This window comes from Neolamprologus brichardi, chromosome 22 (assembly GCF_056152115.1).
Source record: "Neolamprologus brichardi isolate AB-2024 chromosome 22, ASM5615211v1, whole genome shotgun sequence".
NCBI lineage: Eukaryota > Metazoa > Chordata > Actinopteri > Cichliformes > Cichlidae > Neolamprologus > Neolamprologus brichardi.
Window position 1 is genome coordinate 23,188,101 of NC_142124.1, and position 24,810 is coordinate 23,212,910.

At 40.0% G+C, this 24,810-nt stretch overlaps 1 protein-coding gene across 2 annotated transcripts in view; it reads right to left on the bottom strand.

The window, feature by feature from the left end:
- The window catches only part of csmd2 (CUB and Sushi multiple domains 2), a 262,542-nt gene that overhangs the window by 144,887 nt on the left and 92,845 nt on the right, over positions 1 to 24,810 (bottom strand). The window lies entirely within an intron of this gene.

Sequence of the window (24,810 nt, forward strand, 5' to 3'; positions counted from 1 at the left end):
CAAGGCTCCCACGGATTAAAGGTATTAAAGGGCAACACAGTACAAACTGAAATAAAGGCTGACATAAAATATAATGCAAGCTAATTAATCACAAGTGGGGGAAATAAAATGAAACAGCAAATACCATTAAAATCCACCTACATTCATTGTGAAAGCCTATTTGTGAGGAATTTAAAGGAATTGGTTATTTTTTTAATTGTTTTTTGTCCTTGTCCTCCACATTTCTTTTTATTTTCTTAACTAAACTGCTTTAACAGCAGGGAGTGAGGGTGGGAGAATAGTGTCACGGCGAGGTATACCGGTGTGTTTGTGAAATGGACCAAAAAGTTTTCAACATAAAAACAATGACATGACCGTGACGTAACCGTGAACAGGTACCTGTCATAGGCAAAAACTATGACTCCAAACATGAACTGGGACCTTTCAAAATAAAGGTAAGGATTAATTGGTAAGGATAAATGAATACTGACTTATTTGTAATGCCACAGTGATGAGACAAAACAAAACAAAACATGTACAATTATACACTTGTACTTGTCCATTAACGTGGATTCAATGTTATTATGCAATCGCAGTCTTTTTGTTGTTTCATTTTTGTTACACTTCTAACTTATCCACACAATTTACAGCTGCTTCCTAGGCTCAGTTGTTTACTTACCCCCTATTGTTAGTTGTCTTTGACTCTTTGTTCAAATTTCACTGCTGTAAACATCCTATTCCAAGATTTCCAAGTTGTTATTTGCAAGAACATGGATTCTGTTTGTAAGGAGTCCATATTATTGTGCTTGTACATGTTCTGGGAATATTGTTAAGTTCAATGGTGTAATGATTTAAAAAATTACCATTGGATTGTGAATATTATAAGTGATTGTCTGGAAGAATTAAAAACTTAAAACTACCAGCATCTCCCTGTCATGACATATGTTAGACTTAGACTTACTTAGACTTACTGTGAGTTTCCAAGAAAAAAAAAATTGTTTTCCCATAGACCTAGTTATGTGTCTTGGTTTTTCAAACTTCAGCGAAAGGGAGCTGAAAACCAGCTGTATTAAAGGAAACACAGCAGAGAGATAGCAGCTGAATAACTGAAGTTAAACTGTGTTGTCAGGACCTCTGATTTGTATTTGTGATAACGTCATTTTCAGCCACTTTTGACAGCACTAACTCAGATGACTTCACTCTGGTGTAGGCATCTGAGGTTGCTTTTATGCAAATTAGCTGGTGCTGTATAATTTTTAATCACGTCCTCCACATTCAGAACGCTCACGAAGCAATCAGCCACAAAGTGATGGCTCCGAAAGCAAGACAGCTATAGGAAAGCTGAATTGTTCGCATACATAGGAAAGGTCTGTTCTCCATTATAGTCTCGAATGCAGGGAACGCACCGTGCTTTTTTGGTGCAGAAGCGAAACGGTGTGTCTTTTCACGGCGTTCTGTGGATGGGATTTGCAGAAGTCTCCAGAATTTTAAATCAAATAAAAAGCAGTATTATCTACTTCTGGTGAAATATTTGAGGTGTACATTTGTGCCTTGCATCTCTTCCTCTGTGGATAAAATCTATTTTCTCTTTACAGAAGTCATCTTCTTCCACCCCATTAGGAAACTGCTGCTTCTAAACTGGATGACAGGAGTTGATTTGATTTGAGGCCGATCTTCCCTTTCTTTCCTGTGTGTTCCACAATCACACCAGCATCACGACTGCGCCGTAAGTCACCACATTTACAAAATCAGTTGGATATACAGATATATCTCTCTGCCATGGGCTTGTCCTTGCTATTGCAAACACTAATATACATCTTTAACCAAATTTATTGAGCCAACGAACTTGCAAATGACACTGCCAATGTCTTTCTTGGAACATAATATGTATTCTTTCTCTTCTTTTTAAAATCACTGCCTTTTAGTCTGATTAAATCATTTCTTTTTTTCTTAGTTTATCTACATAAGCAGGACTTATATTACAGCTGAGGCAAGTTTAGTATTGTATTGAGATTCCAGAAGCTTAATATCTTTGAAAAAATTGGTGACCTTATTTCCTTCTAATGAGTTATAAAAAACAAAACCAGACTAGGACAGAAAGGTAAATCCTGCAACACATTACATTAAATGAAACAGCAATGAAACAGAAAGCTGTACATAAAATACACGGTAACTTGTGAAATATTGCAATAACATAGAGACAAACACTGCGACAGACTGGTGGCCTGTCCAGGGCTTACACTGCCTCTCTCCCTATGATAGCTGGGATAGGATGCAGCTCTCCCCAAGACCCTGAATTGGATGGGCAGAAGAAAATGAATGGATGGATGGATGGTTAGAAACACTAGCTCACTTCATACAATTATCTTCCTCCAACCTTTTTTTCCCAACATTTCTAACCAATATTTTGTCACATATTCAGTTCAACCCATTCCTGCTCTGGCTTATTATCTGGAGAAACGCTTTGCCTTAAAAGTCCTAACTTTGTCTTAACAAAAAAGAGTTAACACTTATTGATCCATGAGAAAAATTCAAACTACAGCCTGAAACTTACTGAGGCATGATTTTGAGTATTAACTGAGCTTGTGAAGGTCAAACCTCCATGCGATGGTTTTTTAAATGGACGATATAATTATCAAGAACTTTAGCTTCATGTCAGTGTGATGCTAACAGCCTGTAAAGCGTAAAGTGTTTTCCTGGATTTTCTTCATGCTTTTCTTTTCTTTATTAGAAAATCGGTGCTGAAGAAGCTAAATGTCTATTGATTTTTTTTGTTAAAGGCACATGTTGTCAGATGGTTGACTCCTGCATGTTATATGAGGCTCTAAGACGAGCTGTAATGAAAAAAAGAACTCCAATCTAATGGACAGCTGATGGCCTTTTAATCACTTTCCACTCATCCCGACTCGTCTGGAACTTGTGGCACTGCTCACTCAGTGTCATGTGTTACACTGCATTTGTTTTTCTCACTGAGTTCACAAAATACAGCCAAAGTTTTTCCTGCAAAAGTTTGTTTTACAAGGTTTTTCAGATTATGCGTGTGTCAATTTGCCCAGGTAACGAGATAAGATTAGAAATTTTTCATAGTGAAGAATATCAAATGTGGGTGAAAAGCTGTTTTGCAGAGAAAGGAGCAGAAGAAGAACAAAACAGAGAAGAGATGAGAAGCTTCCAGAGGACACAGAGAATGAGTCATCCAGGCATCACGAACTGCCAAAACCGAACCACACCATCTACTTTCAGTGACTTCCTTTCTGCACAAATCTTCCAACTGTCCACCCACAGTATTTTCTTCCCCCCTGCAGGAGTTTCATATATTCATTTTCTTTTAATTAGATTGAGGGTTGCTGACAAAGCCCTTCATTTTTCATTCAGAGACTCTTAATGCATGAACTCAAATTGATTCAAAAAAATATATATATATACAGTTAGGTCCCTAAGTATTTGAACAATTACACATTTTTTTTTAATTTGGCCTCTGTGCGCCACCACAGTGGACTTTAAATCAACCAATCAATGTGTGATTGAAGAGCAGGCTTTAATTCACAGGGTTTAATAAAAGTGTTGCAATTGTTGAGGGATTATAGCTAATTCGATATAGAGACCCCAACTTCAGAGGCTCAAAAGCAATTGGACTCAAAAGCAGTTACATGGCCTGTTTGTCGTTATTCCATGATGAAACAGGCATATAGAAGATCCGGAGTTGACTCTGAATGTGTTGTACTGGCGTTTGGTACCTACCTTACTCTCCTTCATGTTTAGTTTTGGGACAATATGTGATGTCAAAATCAACATTATCTCCTCATCTTTCTCTTTCAAATTCAAAACAAGGAAGACATGAGGATAAAGATGAAATGGCAGTGAAGAGTGTTTCTATTACGTCCCACCATCTAGTGGCTGTAGGATAAGAATCATAAAAAGTGCAGAGACAAAGTTAGAACAGACAGGTGGACGATCGGAAAATGCCAATTCCAAATCCAGATGGCTGGCACGGCTAAGAGAGCAATGGAGAAAAAGCTTCTAAACAACGACTGTGGGCTGGCAACTTACCAGGATGTGAACTTTGATTATCGCAACTAGGGGAAGTTTGCAACTGCTTAAGTTAGGCTACAAAATTAAAAATAGAAAAAAAGGAATAATGTGTAGATTCATAGGCTCATAGGCAAGTGTTCCAAACCGGATTCTCTAACACAAACAAAGTGACACTTGAAGAGAAGTATGTGCAGGCACTAGAGCACACAAGCTCAATTAAATGTAGCACGGTGTTAATTAGCCAGGTATTTTAATTACAAATGTTCAAACACACAAATTCATGTGTACTCACTCTCATGTCGCATCGCCCAAATGGAGACTTGCGGGTATGTTTGGTCTCAGTCTGTTCAAAGTCATCTTTGATCCTTCTGCCACATGTTACACAAAACTTCAAACAGGCCAGGTAGAATTAAGCCTTTAAGTTATGTGGCAAAGTGGAAGCAGGCCAAGTTCTCTTCCATTATACAGCAGAGAGCTGAGATATTCACTCTAGCCGATACAGCCTGATCTCATTTTCCATTAGCTTTTATTGGCCGCCTCGTCTAAATCCATTTGTGGGAGATAACATGCATTCCTATAGTCTTTTATGGCTATACACTTTTTTCCAGCTCTGAAAGATATTAATCTATTTCATGTGTTTCTGCCTTATATTATTGTGTTACTTTGCACAATGCTGAGAGAGCGAGATCACAGGTAAATACTAAAATGGAGAGTGGAAGAATGGAGAACATGGCGAGGTAGGAAAAAAAGGCAATCACTTGTACATCACACATGACCGGGATGAATAAAATCACCATACAGTTAAAAGAGGCCTCTCCATCTGCTTCTTCTTGAGTCAGCGCTGACCTTTAACCCCCAGCTTGATGATAAAACCACCTCTTCTCTATGATGCAAGTGTGCACAACAATACAAATGACTGGAATGCAACTGAAAGCACATGCAGCAGATGTGGAGAAAGAACTTCACATCCAGCCAAAAGTGTTGTTTTGCTACTCTTCACCAGTTAAAATAGAGCTTTGTATCAGTTTGCATCAGCACAGAAAGCGGAGGCAAGTCTCTAACCGTGGCTCATTGTCCCTCTTAGGAACATTTCCTGGGATGTGTCATTTTCTTGTTTACCTTAAGATCAATCTTCACCGGTCCGGGGATAAAGACTGTTTTGCCCTCAGCAGAAATTAATGCAATTGCGGTTCAACCGAGGTCAGTTGTGCAATTTTCAACCCTTGCAAAAAAAAGGTGCAAAGTCAGCCTTTAATTACATTCATCCTTGATTTCATGCTGCTGTTCACAGTCGCTCCTTTTTTCCCCCCCAAAGATGAATTACCCACTCAGAGATAAACTCCTAACACCTGACCCCCGCACACACGAACACACGCACATATATAGTCGTGTGTTGTTTTGAATATATAGCTGTTTTAATGCACCAACCACCACCGACAGTTGGCTTACAAACTGCACAAACAAGAGAAATAAATAAATACCCCACTGATCTTTCTTAATCAACGTATGGTGCTGGAAGACAAATTCCACTTATGCGCTAAACAGTGAGTCATCTGAAAAACAATTCTGGATGTCCCCAGCTGTAATCAATTCTCTTTAAAAGTGAAGAAAACAAAATGTACACAATGTGCCATGAAAACTGACTTTTGGCGATATTTTTCTTTTATTTACTTTAGGCTTGTTTCTGACTCCAGGCAAATATTTCACCAGTTAGGTCTGCTGATAATGAAAAATATTTCTACTGAGTGCCCTTCATCAATGACAAAGTTCTATTACTCTCTCTATATGTTTCTGTACGTAAAATCTGAATAAAATCTGGGTCAATGGAGGACACTGCAGTGATGGCTGACACATTTCCTGCATCCTCATTCCCTCACTATGAGGATTAATGAAGCCCTAATAGGCCCTCTCATTAGTCTGGATAGTCACTGACTACACTCGAAAAACCTGGAGATGCTTTAACAGTTCTATACCGTTGGGCATTATATAAATAAAAATGTAGAGTAAGCCCAATATGCAAAATGCAAAAGCTATTGGTCCTGTCCCATAGGGGCTGTCAGCTCAAAGGTGACGTCTGTCACCTGAGAGGAAATCGGAATGATGTGACGTAAAAAGGTTCAAACATGCCCTCGATTCACAACAGCTACTACCCAGGAGTCATTAGAGCGGACAGACATAAATCATTCTTTTGACATGTGCAGTGTGAACCCGTAAAATCTCAGGAACCACAGCGCTCACATGGCCACACAAGAACCCGACAGACAAAACTGTGCAAACACAATGAAGCCTGGTTTAATGATGCTAAATGACTAGTATTAATCGTGCTTCTCTGTCTATGTAGTAATTATCAACACATTAATCAGCAGCATGTCTGCCAGCAGGAAGTGGGCATGCCAGACAGAGCACAGGACAGAGAAGAATGAGTGAGCGGTACAAGAAGTTCAAGCCACTCAGATCTATTAAGAGCAGTTATTTAGACTCCGATTTGTGGTAATTGGGGCTTCTGGGTATTATGAGTAATAAACATTGGTCTACTCGCCATTTGTCACAATGCTCAATACAGATCTTAGATTGTTAGGTTTTAAAGGCGCGGATGCTTGCCGTCATATAACTGTAACTGAACAATAAATGTCCAGATGAAATGTCCTTAAGAAGGTAAAGAGGCGGTTTATCAACTTGAATAGACTAACGTTATCCACAGCCAATAGGTTTCTGCAGCACATGGTGCTGAATGCATTTTGTTTGAAGTGGTTAAATGATATTCAGGTGTAACATAAATGTCCACAGAGTAAACAGAAAGGTGGTAACAGAGACGAACAAAAGAAGAAAGAAACAAAGGCACGCCTGCTTGAGTGAGAAGCAGATTTTTCAACCTAATGGTTTATGAAAAGTTGAATGACTCTGTGAATGTGGAGAGGTAGGCGATGACAGCTCTAAATCAAATCCTCCTGCCTTATGTCTGTATTAAGAGTGTCCTTCACCCTCATCTGGCTATTTAAAGCAACCGAATCCAACACTCACTGGTCTTTGCTCAGGCAAGTAGCACACATCTGAAGACACAGACATTAGCATGCGTGCGCAGGTACAGTTGTAGGTGTTTGCATTGGCATTTGGCGACAGCTGTTTCCCAGCTGTGCGCTCTCTCGCTCAATTTCTGCTCTCGTCACTTTTTTCTTTTGAGGCGAGTTGCTCATTCGCCGAGCAAACAAACTCGATTTGCCTCTCGAAAACGGTTTCGCTAAAAGTGCACGGCAATTGATATTAATCTCTACTTAGAAATTCAAAAAGGCGACATAATGAGAATGACGGCAGTAACATCAGATAATTGGGACGGGAGCAGCCTAATGGCAGCACAATGGTGGCACTGTCGTTAATTTCGCTCTCATTAATACTGGAGCCCCGAGCAGGAGGCACTTAAGAGGAATCAAACAGCTTGCTGGGGTGGATGTGTGAATGGGGTGAGCGGGGTGGGGGGGTGGGGCTTTGATAGCATCAAAGTCAGGAAAAGTTCAGCCAAAAAAAACCAAACAACAACAACAACAAAACTCTTTTGATTAAGATAAAAATATATATGTTTAAACCTTCAGCATGTGAGTGATGCAGAAAAAGTATAAGTATATAAGTATATCAGTATATAGAGTAAAGATGGGGTATGGTGCCAGGAAGGTACAAGGAAAACATTTATAACACACAGCAACACAAAGTACACTGCAACACAGCAGTTCATAGACACATCTACGCTACATCGTTTACATGAGTTCCCCTATATCTAAATACATCGTGGTAAAAAAAAAAAGCTTTCATTCATTTGATTCCTCCAGGCCATCAGGGCATCACAGGCTGAGTATGCCTGAGCCTTACTCTGGCGAATGTGATTACAGTAGCTTTGGCAGAGACCTTGTGTAAGCTGTCAATCAACATCAGTCTTTCCCTGACAGAAAGCGAGCCTGCAGTAACACAGTCACTCAGAGTAAAGTAATGCAAGTTGCTATGCTCTGTAAGGAGTGGAGGGGAGCAAAGCCCTGAGGTAGAGCCTTGCCTGGCTAGAATTTGTTGGATAATTTTAACCTTTCCTTTTTGTATCTTCTCTTTTTATTTCCAGCTTTTATTCCCACAGGAACTTTAGCATTTCTTGAAGTTATTCATCTCAAAAAGAATACTGAAAAAAAAAAAGTTTTAAGGATGGTCTCGGGCTGACAAAGACGTCTATCTGAAAGACATGAGCACGTTTAAACTCACAGAAGTCCGTTTAGTGCAAACGGGGACTACGTTCTTTGAAGCCACAACAATTACAACTGCTTGCAAATCAGTCCGCTACATTTCTGCTGTTTAGCTCATGAAGTTCAGCAAAACTAGAAAATGTTTTGATTTTCATTATTTTTCTTTCTTTCTTACTTTTACTGTATATTGATGGGATATTTACACCAAAAGACTATTTGGTAAATGTTGTGATAATGCAAAATGTGTCTGCTCTTGACATAAATCTTAGTAAGTTAGTTTTGCTCCTCTAGGGAACTTGCATAAATAAAAAAAATATTTGCAAATAACATATCTTCAGATTATTTTTTTTTAATTTATAATGTTTTTCTTTAATTAGGAAGAAGGGTTTTTTATGTTTCTCGAAAACAATAAAGTATTTATTGCAAGACAAGTAATTACAGCAGATTTATTTTTTTATACATTTACTTGCCTTTTTATTTCTTAGCTGTGACAATGCCAAACGGAAACTGTGATTTGTCTTTAAGGCTGATTGTTTAACCAAGGTAATCAGGAGGTATTTTTTCTTTACCACTGTGAGCAAAATATGCCAACCGCACTGTATAAACAATGAGTCATCTCTAAATTATATGACATCTAAGGATGCACATCGTTAACAACCACTGATAGACAACATATTATAATAAGTGGGATTTTCACTTTGTGGTTAAAAAGAAAACAATGATATTCACTTGTCAAAGGCCATTAGACACAAATGTATTTGTTTGCAATATAAATGTGTGATAGAGGAAAGGGCAAAGAAATATGAAAACAATAAAATCGTACCACTTCTTTCGTTTTGAACTCCAACCAAGAGAATTGAAAACAGACCGGGGCTGTAACATGCAAGTATGTTAAAAGCTCTGTCCATCTTCCTTCCTCTGTCTTCCCTTTACACAGAAGACAAAGCATCACATAAATAATCCCACTGGACTCAATTAGGTAAATAAAATATGCGACTTTAATGCCCTGCCCATGAGCGCCCAAATATCGTCCCAATGAACACCATATTATTACCGCTGTGTGAGTATGTGTAGGTGTGCCTGTTTATATTCACAGCCTTCTGTCTTGGGATCTGCCCGCAAAGCTCCCTGAGCAGTAGTGTGTGCTTGATAATTAGCATGAAATTCATCACTTCTGCGAACAAACGACTGGCTGGCACAGAGGGCTGCCTTGGGAAGGGATGAATGCTGTGAGTGACTATCATTTTCTACCTGTATTCAGCGATGACTAATGCAATGCCTGAATTTTTTTTTTTTATGTGTAAGTACACGGTAATAACCAGAACACGCAGAAGATAGAGCAGTAAAGACCTTGTCCTACAGAACGAGCTAATATATATGCCAGAAATAACATGAAGATGAGACTTGGGGTTGGTTAGCATGGTTGGTTAAACCATGTTATGTAAATGGGAGAGAAAAAGACCAAATGATTCAATTTTGTTTTTAAACATTTACAAATTCCCATAACCTGAGTCCAAATAACAAATCAACGCTAATCGTGATATCCTAACTGGGTACATACATACGAAATACATGCTAGATGTAAACTGTATACACACCCAAAAATATTTATGGCCAAAATATTAAATGCTAACTTTAAGTAATTTGATCAAATTTGTTCCACAAATAAATGTAAAATGTTCAGTTTAATGGAATCTGGTCAAATTAAATGTTAAATCACACAATTAGCCAATAGCTTCTATATTATTATGTATTTAGATTGTTACATTTTCAATCTTATTTGAAGCATCAAGATTTTTTTTTTTTTTAATGAAATTTATGAGAGGAATATAAACAGCTAAAAAAAGGTTATATTATACTAAAATTGTTAAGATATACTATAGAGTGCTGTATTTAAATCTCTTTCCAACATATTGTTGGTGATGCTTACTGTAACTAGACAGTCCTACAGCTCAGTTACTGTTATTATCTGTATTAGCCACATTTGCAGCTAATGTATTTTGTTATTGAAAAGTTTTTACTTTGCCTTTGTTTCTTTTTAATGCAACATGAGGAGCAAATAAGCATTGTATGTGTTACAGTCTGATGTCAGCATGGACACTTACACACAGCTTTATTCAAACAGATGTGGCTTGCAATGTGATGCTGCATACATTAATGGCCCTTGTAGCCCACACACAAAAACTACACACAGTTATCAGGTTTTTCATTGTCTCATGTATTCTCACAAGTCTTTTGAATTTCCTTCTCCCGTTTGAATCATCAAATAGGAAAAGGAAATTTTACTCGACCGATTTTCATTTTCCTTTTTGCGGAGTGAAACAACAAATGGAATGGAGCTCCATAAACTCTATTTGACCTTGGTCTTATTTTGACCCTGTGGCCATTTAGCCAAAAAAGTAGATTCTGATGATCTGGATATAGCGTTTTCAGCGGGAGAAACGTCTCATCACTCGTTCAAGAGACTCCTTTGGTCTCTTGGCTCCTCCGTACCTATAGCACATCCTTATTGCTTGTCGTCCCCCCCCCCCCTTCCGTACTGGTGCCAGTATTGGCTGTCTTGTGTCTCTGCATCTCTACAGTGGCTCCCTCTCTTTCCTTGCACCTTTGATGTGAGAACCACAGCTAAAGCCTGAGCTACAGTAATCTCCTGTGGGGTTTTCTGAGCCCTAACCAGGCCAAGGTTTGGAATTGAGAACTTGGCACAAAGAATAAAAAGGATGAATATTGACAGAATATTAGAGCACAAAATGCATCATCAATTCCCTTTTAATGTGCTGCATATAATGTGCTGCGGCGCCTTAATTTTTAAGGATTTGTTTTTAAAAATGGCTCACAAACTAGCTATATCTTAAAAACTATGCAGCAGAGATTCAAGACAGGTCACTAACAAAGCTGTACTTATCCCATCAAAATGACAAAGCTTCCAGTTTGATAATATTTCAAGATTTAAAAAAAAATCACAAAAGCATACATTTGTTAAACAAAGACGCCAGTCACCACGCAACCTGACAGGTAAGCGTGACAGTAAATACAGATTTAGAAGCATTAATGACATCAAATCTAACAGATAAGCTAATACAGCATAGAAAACAGAAAGGCTTAGGGCACACTAATTACGGATTTTGGACAGTAAGCGTGCCATCGAGCACAAACTGTCGGATGGGGAAAAGATATACAACTCTCATACAGTAGTGTAATATCTGCTTTAATGAACTGGGACAGAAAAGAACAAAAGGAAAAAGACTGGAAGAATCCCAAAGTGGAACTAAACCCTTTGCTAATTTGGCACCAGTTTATATACGACCAGCATCTACAGGAGCAAACGGCCACAGAGGGCTTTCAGAGTTCTTGGAGCACTACCATGTAGCATTACTGTACCCCAGAGGCAGTCCGGATAGACAGGTGATAGACGTGAAAAACAGTTGTTACAATGAGTGACAGCCTAATAGTTGATATTTTATTCTCAAAATTCTGCCCAGATAGCAAAGTCTCACAGATAATGACTTCTAGGAAGAGGAGTTTGTTAAAGTCACAAAGTTCTTTTATGCAGCAAGAATCCATTATGCTTATTAATTTACTTTCAAAAAAAGGATAATAATCATAATTTTTACTGTGACTGTTAAAGCCATCAAATGCCACATGCTGTCAATAAGAAAAGAATCTGGGCTGACAAGTCTAAAGTAGAAAATCCATCAAATAGAATGTCCATTAACAAGTGCAACACATTCATAATAAACTTAAATTAGCCATAAAAGCCCGACGTGCAATTGTAGCTTTAAAAATTGCACCAAATAACAATGCCTTTCTTTCTTTTTGTCAACACTGAGAACATAGCTCATCGTCTATGGCGGCTAATTTTCCTCCAGCTCGTTGTGAATTTATTTTCTCTTTGACAGTAAAACGACTTACAGGAATCTCAGGCATGTTACACTTACAGAAGTAAAATGATTTTTTAAGGTTTGCTACAATCTTGAAATCTCAAAAGTAAACTTCTTAATAATATTACAATTTCAAGCTGAAGTTAGAGTAATCAGGTCAAGAACCTTTTAGGCCCCAGCATGTTCTTACATTTGTACGTACTGTTTTAGAACCGTAGCTACAAAAAAAAAACCCCAAACAAGTAACTTTGTGAAAAACAAAGAGTCAATACCCCCATTCTCTTACTAATGGCTTTTATAATAGCCGAAGAAAAGTCAGATTGCTCTCAAAGCAACACTGTTTATCTATTCTAATGGTGCCATTCATGGCACATTAAAAGGGGTAATTTTTCTTGTTGTTTTTGAAAAGAAAATACTAAATTATCGCTCTGAGTTAAAGCTCTATTACCAGCATGAAGGGTTTAAGCAAATGCACTTTGGGTAAAACGAGAGGAAAAAAAGCACAAGCAAATTTGTCAAAGAATAGAATTCAAAAAGAATACTTAAATTCCAGTATTACGAGGTACGGCATACTTCAGTTCAGACATCATTTAATTTACGCTGAAAAGAGATTTCATAACCATGGAAATGAATCAAAAGGTTTCTTCGCATATTGTAGGTAATTACCCTACAGCCGAGTGCACCGCCAACACTGGGACTAATTATGAATACAATGGATGTAATGCAAGAGAACCAACACCAATTTATACTGACCAAGTAATTTCACAACATGCCCTTCTTAGCTCCAGAAGAAAGCCAGTAATAGCTGCCTTTGGATAGCGTGCCCTTCATTTTCGTGCGCGTGATGCGGGAACTCGTCAGGATTGTAGGTCTTAAAACTTAATTAACCCTTCAGCTCTGGCACTGATCACCAAGCAAACATACACAACACACAAGGGAATGAAGTTATTATTATTAGTAAAGTGAAAATGATATCATTAACATATATATGCAATCCATTACATGTATCCTTATAAACCAATAGGTCATACTCCATTATGTCAGCAGCAGCATTAAGAGCAGTGCGAACAGGTCTCAGGTTATCCGGATGCAGGCCTGCAGCCATGCCCACGTCCGTTGCCTTACCATGCCAACACTGTAACCTGATCACCAGTTGTTTATTAAAGCATATGCACAGGAAAAATGGCTGAATGTTTATACAAGCGTTTTTCATGTTGAGCCACAATATAGCCTCCACAGCTGGCCCTCTGTCAAAGGATCAGCTTTATCCCTGATCCATATCATCCATGCAAACAGCGCGCTAATTATCCATGCTAAGACAAATCACACTGTTTTTTCCTGGTTCACTGGCCACAGCACCTTCTGTAATCCTCTGTTATCACACAGTTGGGGAGGATAGTGCAGCTAATAATACTGTGATATTAGCAACACTGATCTGCGAGTGATAGAGCGAGACGGCGCTCGGCGTTAATTCTGTCTGCACGAGGCCCCAGACCAGACTAATCCCTGTTTTAATTATTATTTTTTTCTTCCTTTGTACCCTTCCCAACCCTCATCAATGTTCTCTAATCAGACCATCTAATTAAAAAACAGGAAGGGCGGCAAACAGGCACCCTCAGTGTCAAAAAAGACGGAAGGGTGTGATGTCAGTGGTAAATGAGCTGCACATGTTGGCACGGGCGTAAAGCTTATCGCTTGTCCAACAAGACACCAGAGAGAGCAAACACCACCCTTGGCATGTCTTTGTGCATACGTCCAATTAAAAGCCAGCACCTATCACCTAAAGAATGAAACTGTTTTTGATGACTAAAAATTAAAAAATTCTGATGTTAAAAATGAACGTGCTTACAGTCCTGCCACCCAGAGGCGCATTATATTAGAGCTTACTCGAGATAAAGTTTATTTATTTATTTTGGATGTCTTTCTGTCACTGCTTCTGTCTCATCTCGTCTGTGAGGAGAGTGGGATTAAGAAAGATTGCAGTGCTGTGGGATCAATATGATCCAGACACCTCTCTGGCACTCTCCAAAAATCTCTACCAAGCAAAAAGCCACTTACAGAAGGAGTCTAGTGGATCATATAACCACTGTGCTGTTTGAGCTTTTGCTTCACCTCTGAAAAGGAACAACTGCATTTGCAATGAGTTTAATTGGTTATTTAAAAAAAAACACATCCATCTGCTTTAAATGGTTTATACCATACGCGCAACCATTCACACTACTGTAGAATAAAAAACTTCAAAATCACGTCACCAGTTTTCCATGTACGGGTTCGACGGTGCAACTTAGACTTTCCTATGGTGAATTTCAACACTGCCTGTCACCTTTTGCCTCCCCACGTTTATTGATGCAGTTGGGAAGAGTTTTTATGGAGGCTCACGGCCGTGCAGCCTGTAATTGCCGGTCAAGGCACGTTCAGCAGAGTTCATAAAGGTTCCTCTGTAAATATATTCAGGTTGGCCTAGTGTCACCTCATACAAAAAGACAGGCTCTGTCTGATGAATGGGAAGAAGACGGGTATTTCATTGCCACACAAACACACCGCACAGGAGCACCAGACGAGTGAATTCATACCGACTGTACAAACTCCGGCATACACACATGCAACCTGTCCTGCTGTCCCAAAGAAGATTAAGATATATTACACTCCAAACCACTGAGCACGCCCTTGCTTTATTTCACCTTGCAGGTTCCTTCATTTTCCTCTCCTGATCCTTCTTTTCTTCTTTCATTACCAGCCACTAATGCGAGCTTTCCAAGCCTAAAATGCAGGGATATTTAGCCATGAGTCTCAAATTGTGTAGAACAAGACCTTCACTATGTGAGTAATACTGTCCTCTGAGGTGAGAATGACTAAGCCTAAAAAGCTAGTGCATCAACTCAGGAGTCCAGAGTGGGTTAGCTTTAAAGCTACTTACTATTATTTTTAGAGATTTTAGTCAAATGTACTGTTTTCAATTATGAAATTATAATAATAAATACTAAATACAAGCACTTATTCACAGACATAAGATCACTCCACTACTATCGACACAACGGTGCTTAATTCAATGAAAGCAAGCTGAGATGGTTAAAAATATATATAAACTATTAAGATACACATTATAAAATGCAGTTTTTTGCCTTTCTTGTTATCTATATTTCCATTTATGGAAAAACTGGGGATGTCACAAAGACAGAAGGGATGTGCTGCTGTTGAGCAATGACCCAGATCAGACAATGACATGTCCGTCCACTCTGGGGATGCTCAGGGACCAGATGTTCTGCTGTTACTGCATCAGGGTCACACTGCAAACAAAGATATTTTTTTTATTCCCCTTTCTTGTCATAGCAACAACCAATTACCGTAATTGTCGGGCTATAAGCCGCTACTTTTTGCACAAGCTTTGAACCCTGCGGCTTTTAGTCAGGTGCGGCTTTTCTATGGATTGTCCATGATTTTTGTCATATCGTAAGATGATTTGTTTTGTTTGTTCCGCTGTTGTACGGCACTACGTTGCCTGGCGGAAGGGCATGTGATCAGACACACAGTATCGGGGTTCAAGAGTGGTATGTTGGTCACATGTCCGTCCGCCAGGCAACATAGTGCCGTACAAGTAGCGCGAAAAACAAACTTCAAAGTAGCGCTGGATGACGAGCGGCGATAAACTTGCGAAAAGCAAGATATGCTCAACTCCACCGGTGGAATCTGACAGCGTGGAAAAGTGTGAAAACATCCATGATCACCAACGGATTGGCTGGACTGCTGCATGATGGAGACACCGCCACGGCCCTTCAGAGGGTGTTCGACTCTGACACTGACAACGAGGATTTGTTTGGTTTTGAAAGTGACAACGAAGGAAAGAAGCTGAGAGTGGACGACGTAGCCATCCTGAGCCTGTTCGTATCCACACTGGAGAAGAGGACTTTGGTGGTTTTAGTGCGCAGGAAGAAGAGAAAGATGGTGGTGAATGACTGACTTTTCTTCTTGTTAAAGCCGTGTCACTGCACCTGAGCCTAAAAGGTAGTCCGAATCTATTTTTCTGGTGTGCTGTAGGTTATTGTTATGTACTACATTTGTTACTCATTTATGAAGGACAGTACATGTTTCGTACTTGTATTTACCGGTACTTGTACCTACTAAACTAAAAAGTTATGCAAATATGTACCCGTAACTTGTTTTTCAAAATATTAATAAAAGGGATGTGTCTCCAAACAGCCATCTCTTTCCTGACAATTCCCTTTGTGCATATTCTCTTACATATGATAAGTCAACATTGAAACACCTGCGGCTTTTAGTCAGGTGCGGCTAATGTATGTACAAAACAGGATTTTCCCCTGATTTTAGCTTGTGCGGCTAATATTCAGGTGCGCTTTGTAGTCCGGGAAATACGGTATATGTTAAATAACTATAATAATTAGATCAGATGCTAAGTTCTTACTAAGTTCTTTGTCCTTTTTCACTTGTGTGTGATTTGGTAACAAATTACTAATCATAGGTGTCTCTGAGTGGCCAGTAATACGATCACCTCATATAAACATCACTATAAGACAACAAGACCTTTTATGCTCAAGGGCTTTATCCTGAGCACAAATTCACAGTTTCAGACTAAATCCTGGACTACTTTCAAGCACTTGTGGAACATGCAGTGCAGCAGAACCATTTCAAGTGCATGTGTATGTAGTTACACACAGCATCAAACAATCGGGCCCAATGGAATGACTTCGCTGTACTCATCCTTGCAGTCCTGCTTTTACAATTTAAAATGAAAATCCAGTCTCCTCTGTGACAGACCACTGACTGCAGCACTTTTGGCCAATTGATTTCACACATTGCTTTCCTTCTAAGCCGCTTCTCTTCCCACTACTTCTTCCTTTTGTTTTATCAGAGCTAATTACTGTGATTGATTAATTGACCGAAGTGACACCCCTTACAGCTCTGTGACACCCAGTGCTGCACCAATCATACTTGGAGAAAGTTTAAGGAATGACAACCTTTCTCTAGGTTGTCCTGAGGAATTGCATTTATTTTTATTTCACTTTTACTTTTGTTAATTGCTTAAAAAAAGGAAGAGAGAGCAGAAATATACAGACTATGTGCCACCAGATGAAATTCAAATTAATTCAACTTTATTTAAATAGTCCCAAATCACAACAACAGTCACCTCGAGGTGCTTTATATTGTAAGGTAAAGATACTGCAATTAATGTCAAAATGAGCAAACACTGGGCAACAGTGGAAAGAAAGAAACCTTCAGCAGAACCAGGGTTAGGGTTAACTGATCCTACACTAACTATATGCTTTATTTAAAAAAAAGGAAAAAAATTAAGCCTGATCTTTTTAGGGAGGGTTTCTATCTCCCAAATCTGGCAGCTTGTCCCACAGAAGAGGTGCCTGATTCGGATTCATCTGTATGTTGCAGGTATGTGCTTATGGACCTCAAACACCAGGGTGCTCAGATGCCCAAGGGTACAAAACCCTGGCAGAGAACAATGGTGCTGACCAAAAGCCGTCAATATAAATTTCCATGCAGCGTCTTTTGATCACACCACAACAAAAGAGCCTCTGAAGTAAACCATCCTTCTTAAGGTTATCTGCACTTGACCCAGGACGTGATTTAAGGGATCAAAGCAAGCTGTGGGATGAAGCATCAGTAGAAGCTGCAGATCAAACACGAGCGTAAAACAATTAGTTTCACAGGGGTGATAGATGATGAAAGACAGAAAACAAGAGCATAATTGTGGTTTTGACCATACTGATAGATGACCTTTCTCTGTTAATATAATTAGTTAAATAATTAGAAAGGAAGAAGGAAGACAGACGTGACTGTTAAGCAAAGACGATGAAAAGCTTCGGGGATTACAACTAAAAAACTGTCACAAAAAAAAAAAACATGGATAAGAGGATTATTTCAAAAATATGTTTTGTTATTGTCATAAATGCACTACGGCACAACTGCTGCAGTGATGCGGACAGTACTTTAGTATTCAAGTTCTCCCTTGAAGCCGCGATGGAAGGGGTGTTTATTAAAGTTATTTCTGAAATATCTTTGGCATAAATGAAATGATATATCTTTAAAAAAAATCCAGTCCATTTGGAGGCCCAGGGTGCCAGTGTGTGTAACTTAAATATGCCTCTGTGTACAAATTATAAGCCATTAGTGCATCTATGTGATTACTAAAAGCAACATATTGGATCCCAAAGGTGCAGTGCTTGGTAAAAACAACTAAAAAGACACCCAGTCAGGGCAGAGTGATCTGCCACATTGCCTCCAAGCTCTGTGTGCTCTCTGGTGTCACTGGGATGGGGGTGAGGTAACACATGGCTAGACATGCTTACACAGACACACTGCTGCACCGGCTGCTCCGGTTTACACGGAATATTGACTGATAAGCTGCTGCACCTGCTGTTTTTAAATGTAACGCGGATGATCAATGACAATTAAAGCTGCATATTAGTCACCAATCTTCATGTGTGCTGAGGTGTAATTTTGCCAGTGGAACGGAAAGAGTCACCTTGGGAAAACACAGGTATGCACATGCAAGCCTGGGAGGTTGATAGAATCCATGGCTGAGCTTTTGTTTTGTTTTGTTTTTTTGTTAACCTTCCTCTCTGCACTCAAACATACCCTCTCCTCTCCAGCTCTTAGCCTGAGCAATGTGACAGAGTGAGTAACACGGTGTAGAGTGCTGGGGTGAGCCAATCTGCAGCATGGCACCAGGTGTTGGAGATAATGTTCAGCTGGAGAATTTCTTGGCGGGTGGCACAAACTTCATCATAAATGCTGCTTTGATCAATGGCACGTTGCGGATTGAGTCCTCAACCAAGTGCTGCTGCTCATAAATCTGAACTCCGGCAAACTTTGAAGGCCCACAGTGGCGCGACTGGCAACAAGAGCTATTGATCCAATGGTCAAGCAAAGGCTAATAAGCAAAACTGTGCTTGAGTGTAGAAAGCTAAAAAAAAATAAATAAAATAAAAGCTAGAAAAGAAGTACACAATGGGAGCGCAGACATTCAGGAAAAAGGAGAGCTAAGATTTTGACAACTATAGGCAAAAATAAAGTTTAAAGGCAGACAGCTACGGTGTGAAGTTTAACAAAGAAACCATGTGTGTGTAAGATAGAGAGAAACTGAGATACAGCTGCTGCTAAATAAGAGGGTGTGACATTTGTAGACAGATAGCGCATCTTTTCATTGCCTCTGATGTGAGATCCTTGAGGTGTCAGGGCATCATAACCATTAGCCCTGAGGGATTTTTTCATTTTAGTCCCATAAGCTTTTAAATGAAAAAGTTTACAAGAGTGCAGTTGTTGGACTTTAGTTATGCAGACAAGCCTTTCCAATAGAACATAAATCCACATCCAAAAGTGATGCATTATATATTACTTGTTACTTAATGCATGACGTTAATTATTCCTTGGAGAAATGAATTTGTTAAACCACTGGTTACATTACTTTTGCATTACTCTGTAACTTGGTGTGAGATACATTGCCATATAGCCATTTAGCAGTATAAACCTCAGGCAACAGTCCCACACACTGACATAAATCTTGATCCTAATGAAGACAAAAAAATCTCCCCTTTGGTATTTAATTATTAACACAAAACTGACAGCAACGCTGAAAACCAGCCCAAAGAGCACTTAACAGGGATCGGCAGCAATTCTACTGGAGAAGTGTGAATGCTGTAAATAAGCCTGACCATCACTACTGCTTTTGTTACCTGTTGAAGATCAGACTCGTTCTACTTGGCTGAGCTCGGTATGCACGAAGCTGTTAAATCTCTCTTCTTTATTAGCCCAGAAAGTAGATCGTGTTCATCTGGACTTTACGTTTTTAGTGGGAGAAATGTTTTCATTTTTCAAGAAATGAGCTTTCTACATGTGACGTTTTCTTACCATCACGATTAAGCACACATCAAGATGCTTTGCGTTAGCATGTGATGTTGCAGAAACTGTTTTGCAGCAGTTGCTTCTGTCCTGGGTGAAATTTGCACTTTGTGATCACATTCTTGTCCCTAGCAAAAAGCTGTGGACAGCTCTACCATCTTTCTACTCCGTCCACATGGTCAGTTAAGTGATTGTAGCACAAGTATGCAGAAAAAAGGCAAATAGAAAAACAGTAAAAGCCAATACTTGTCTACAGTGACCTGTATTTCAAAGGTAATGGGTAGCAAGCTCAACTCAAAACTTGCCATATCTATCACTTTCTACCCATTTTCCTGAGCTTACTTTTATCTTAGATGATCTGTACGCGGGATTTCCGATAACAGCACCGGTTACTGGATTTCAGTTGACAAATTAGACCATTAAAATGCCTTACAGTAACAACACAGGAATTTACGAGACATAATGTAAATGGTAAATGGTCTGCATTTGTGTAGCACTTTTCTAGTCCTTAAGGACCCCAAAGCGCTTTACACTACATTCAGTCATTCACTCATTCACACACAGGCGATGGCAAGCTACATTGTAGCCACAGCTGCCCTGGGGCGCACTGACAGAGGCGAGGCTGCCGGACACAGGCGCCACCGGGCCCTCTGACCACCACCAGTAGGCAAACATGGGGATAGTATCTTGCCCAAGGATATTTGGCATGCCAGGAGGCAGCCTGGGATCGAACCACCGAGCTTCTGATTAGTGGCTGACGTGCTCTGCCACCTGAGCTACAGCCACCCCATGTCTGAGAAACAAAGGGAGACACTGAGAGGGAAAGTTGTACCAGAGTGACATGACCTGCCTAGCGATTTGGTGATTTATGGATAAAGCTCCGAAGCAAAACGTTTGCTTTACTACAGCAGCCTGTTTTGTGCAAAAACAGGCCCGAGCATAGGAAACGGATAAGAAATGTATTCAACATTCACAATGAGAAAAAGCGCCCACTCAACCGTGACACAGTACACATATTTATGCAAAATGCCCCTCCGTACGCTGCAAATGACCTGTATTCAGATGCTGGAAATCACTGTCTGTGTGCCCAAATGTACATATAATTGTGTTTTAAAGCAAAGCATGAGTGCGTAATCACCTTTTCTTGCACTGTCAGTCAAACGCCATTCACCGGAGAAGCCGCACAATCGCTCACTTCCACACACGCGCGCGCCGTGACCGTTTTATAACATAAAAAAATAGCAGCTTCGCAGAGGAGTCCCAGTGGGAGGGTGTGACTAATGAATGTGTTTTCCTCATGGCGAACAACAGTTGGCATGTTCATGACACATCTGCATACGGTAACAACTCTCACAGCTGTAATACAACATGCACATGACTGTATACAAAGCAGGAAAATGATCATCTTGAGTAAAACAGCTGAGTTTAGGAAATCTCACGAGCCCTGACATGGAAAAAAAAACAAGTTTTCCACTGTCTTTTATAGAAGGAGAAGAAAGAAGCATTTATCTCCACAAAAACGAAACACACTCATTTCTCTGGAAACAAAAAAAAAACAGCCCCCGGACTTAGAAAGCTTTTCCAAAGACCACTCATTCACTCACTCACTCACTCTCAGGTGAGTCAACCTAACAGCCAATCAATATATCCAGTGTTCTGCACTCCTCTCCGGCAACTCTTTATCTCTTTCTGCCTCTCTCGTACACACACGGACGCGCTCCCATCGCAAGGACAGGTTGACACAAATCAGCACGCCGGGGATAATCCATAGGCTGGCTAAATGTCAGCGTCTCAATTCCATAAAGGCGTGGAGTTAAAACAGACACGAGAAAGCAGGAGGTTACCTAGAGGGATCAAAACTCAATGGGTTCTCAGATCTCCAAACAGGAAGAAATAAGTTGCATTTTCCCAGGGAGCAATGTGTTTTCAGAGATGGTTGCATAAAGAAAGAAAAAAAAAATCACCTGGGAAACAGAAAGAGTTTGCAAAAGTTACCCAGATAGAAAAGAAAAAGACGATTTAAGTTTTTGTTTGGAAACACTTTCTTTAAAATGGTGCAATCGCTTAACTGTGATGTGGCATTTTTTTTACATAATCTTTTTTTGTAGAACCGAGGGAATAAAGCCAATATTCAGACTTCTTTCAAGTACAGATTTAGGCACTTTATACTCTCTATTTACAGTATTCAAGCTGCTGTGGGAGTTCCTTTCAACATCTCAAGAGAGCACTGCTGGTAGATGAAAATGTATTATAGTGCTTTGAAAAACAATTGAGCACCTGAGAAAATTACAAGTCAAATAGCTGTGAGATCCACTTAGTAGCTAGTGGGCAAATGAGGATCTGGCAATTGGTTAGCATCGGGCATTATTTACATTGCCTCAAAGTGGATGGTGATGGGGAAGAAAATCAATGTGGATGCAAACAGTGTAATAGCAGAGTAATGTGTTCCCCTGGGCAAGCAACAGTGAAGAAGTCCTGTCAGGGTACCGCTGAGCAGAGGCAGAATTCACCTAATTCACTTGCCATTTTTACCAGGCCTTTCCTGCTGCCACATTCAATCCACATGCACATCTCAGCTTGTGGAGCTGGTGTTCAGAGCTGTCTTTTTCTGCCGCCTCTTCAGAATGCTAATTCCGTGGAACCGCCAATTAAAGTGCAGGATGGTAGAGATCGCATCCTATCAAGATCACATTCAGATATTCACAGAGGTGACGTCCTCGTTGGTGACTGATGGTGCTAATTGTGGTTCGTTCTCTCCCTTTCGCAACACATATACAGACAAACATGAGCGCAACAAAGAAACTCAGAACATGCAAGCTTGACTTGCTTTAGTTTAAAATGCTGTGGATTGATCTGGGAAGCATGGTTTTGACCACGATCTCTTGGCCCTTCCTTTTTGTGTCAGATCAATGAACCTGTCAGTCAGGTATCAATCAATAAAGTTCAGACAGATTCCCACATATTGAACAACGTTTGCAATCGGATAGAGGGAGACCGACATCACCCACTCAAGAACAAGAAAGCGTTCTTGTCATTTGCAAATACCAGTAATTTATAGTGATATATTTCTTAAAGCCAATGGAAAGCAATACAAGATTGAAAAATGTAAAAAAAACAAAAACAAAAACAAGTATTCTCATATTAGCGACATGACTCTTTGGAGCTAAACTGTAAACCATAAGATCTGAAATACAGAAACAGCTTTTAAGCTTAGCAGCTGTGTACACACCAGTGTCATGAAATCAGAGAGCGTATTTGCATGATGAGGAAAAGAGAGAGAGCGCATCATCAACCGTCAAGCCCCACTGAGTTGAAGGTTCACTGATCCATTCATTCACTGAGAGCAGAAAGGCTTTAGATCAGCGTCATCAAACAGCCAAGCCTGACCTCTCTAATTGGCCACCAGCTGCGAGTTTTCAATCCTTGCACCCATCTCTCAACTTCACGTCCACCCTCTTCTTCAAAGGTCCTGCCCTTCCTTTCACATGTCGTCACGAGTGTCTGCTCATTCCTTTACTGCTGTACCATAGCATCCCTCTTTTGCCCTCACCAATCAGCCACAACATTAATAATAATCTTTGTCCTCTTCTTGGAGAGTTGTTGAGAAAGAAGCTTTGAGCTTCACACAAACACACGAGGTTACAACCCTCTTCTCAAATCATCCCTGAAAGGGTTTTTTTTTTTGGCCAGGCACATTAAGGAAAACCACTGCCATGAGGATGCACAATGTTTAGGTTGGTGCCCAAGCTACATTAAAATGAATTCCAAGACCAAAGGTTTACAAGCAGAACAACGCCCTGAGCATCACATCGCCTCCTACGGCTTATCTTCTTCTCATATTGTATCCTGCTGCTATCTTTTCCCTAAGTAAACCAGCACCCAGCTGCTCACATTATGTAGCAGAAAATGCAATTCATAAGACCGGGCCACATTCTTCCATCGCAATACTCGCTGTGATTCACTTCACTTTCTCCACATCCTTAGTACTCCCCGCTCACTACCTCGACACATTGGAGGTAAAGTGGGCTGATGAGTTTTTAAAAATGAGAAAAAATAGCTAACACGTTTTCAAATCAGTGGTACAGTATGTGGGTAACACTTAAGCTAGCGAAACAAGAGAAAAAAAAGTGAAACAATAGATGCAAGCCAGCTTGTCTGCATCGTGTCCTCTGTCTCTTGTACTTCCTTTTCCTTCCAATGTGCATGATCAAATGTGACTTGCCGTAACCATCGCTTGCCAAAGCCTTTCTGCCTCCTCTCTAGTGACTTACTCCCTTCTGCTCTTCCTTGTTCTTTAAGACAGCAAAGCCATGCTGCAGGTGCACTACCATAGACGCCACTGGCAACAACTGCCACAAAGATGACACAGTCAGTAGAGAACTGGGCGCCTCCCCATGACAACATAGAGCAAATCAAAGTCTAGGACAAGAAGCTGATGACATCGTAAAATATGCAAAAGAAGCACAGTCAGGCGGCTGTCTGTGGGAGCCCAGAAAGCGATCAGCTCTCCACTGGCCAAGCAAAGATTCAAAGAGACTTTAATATCACTTTTTTTTCAGTTTTAAGACCGCTCAGAGTCAATCAAGTTCTTCTTGGGAAGTATTTTTGCTTAACTACTAAGCGAATGAGTGAAACCGACGTGAGGTTTCCTGGGGCCCTCACTCTGAGATGACTTCTCATATATTCTTTCTGAACCTGTTTCCCTTATCAACAGTCTTTTTTCCCTCCTCTCTGTCTCTCAGAGTCTGTGTCTCAAGTGTTAAATAGCTCAGCCAGTGCTACCCCTTGTCCTTTCCTGCCAACTGCCTGTGGCTCTAACTCCAAAGTCT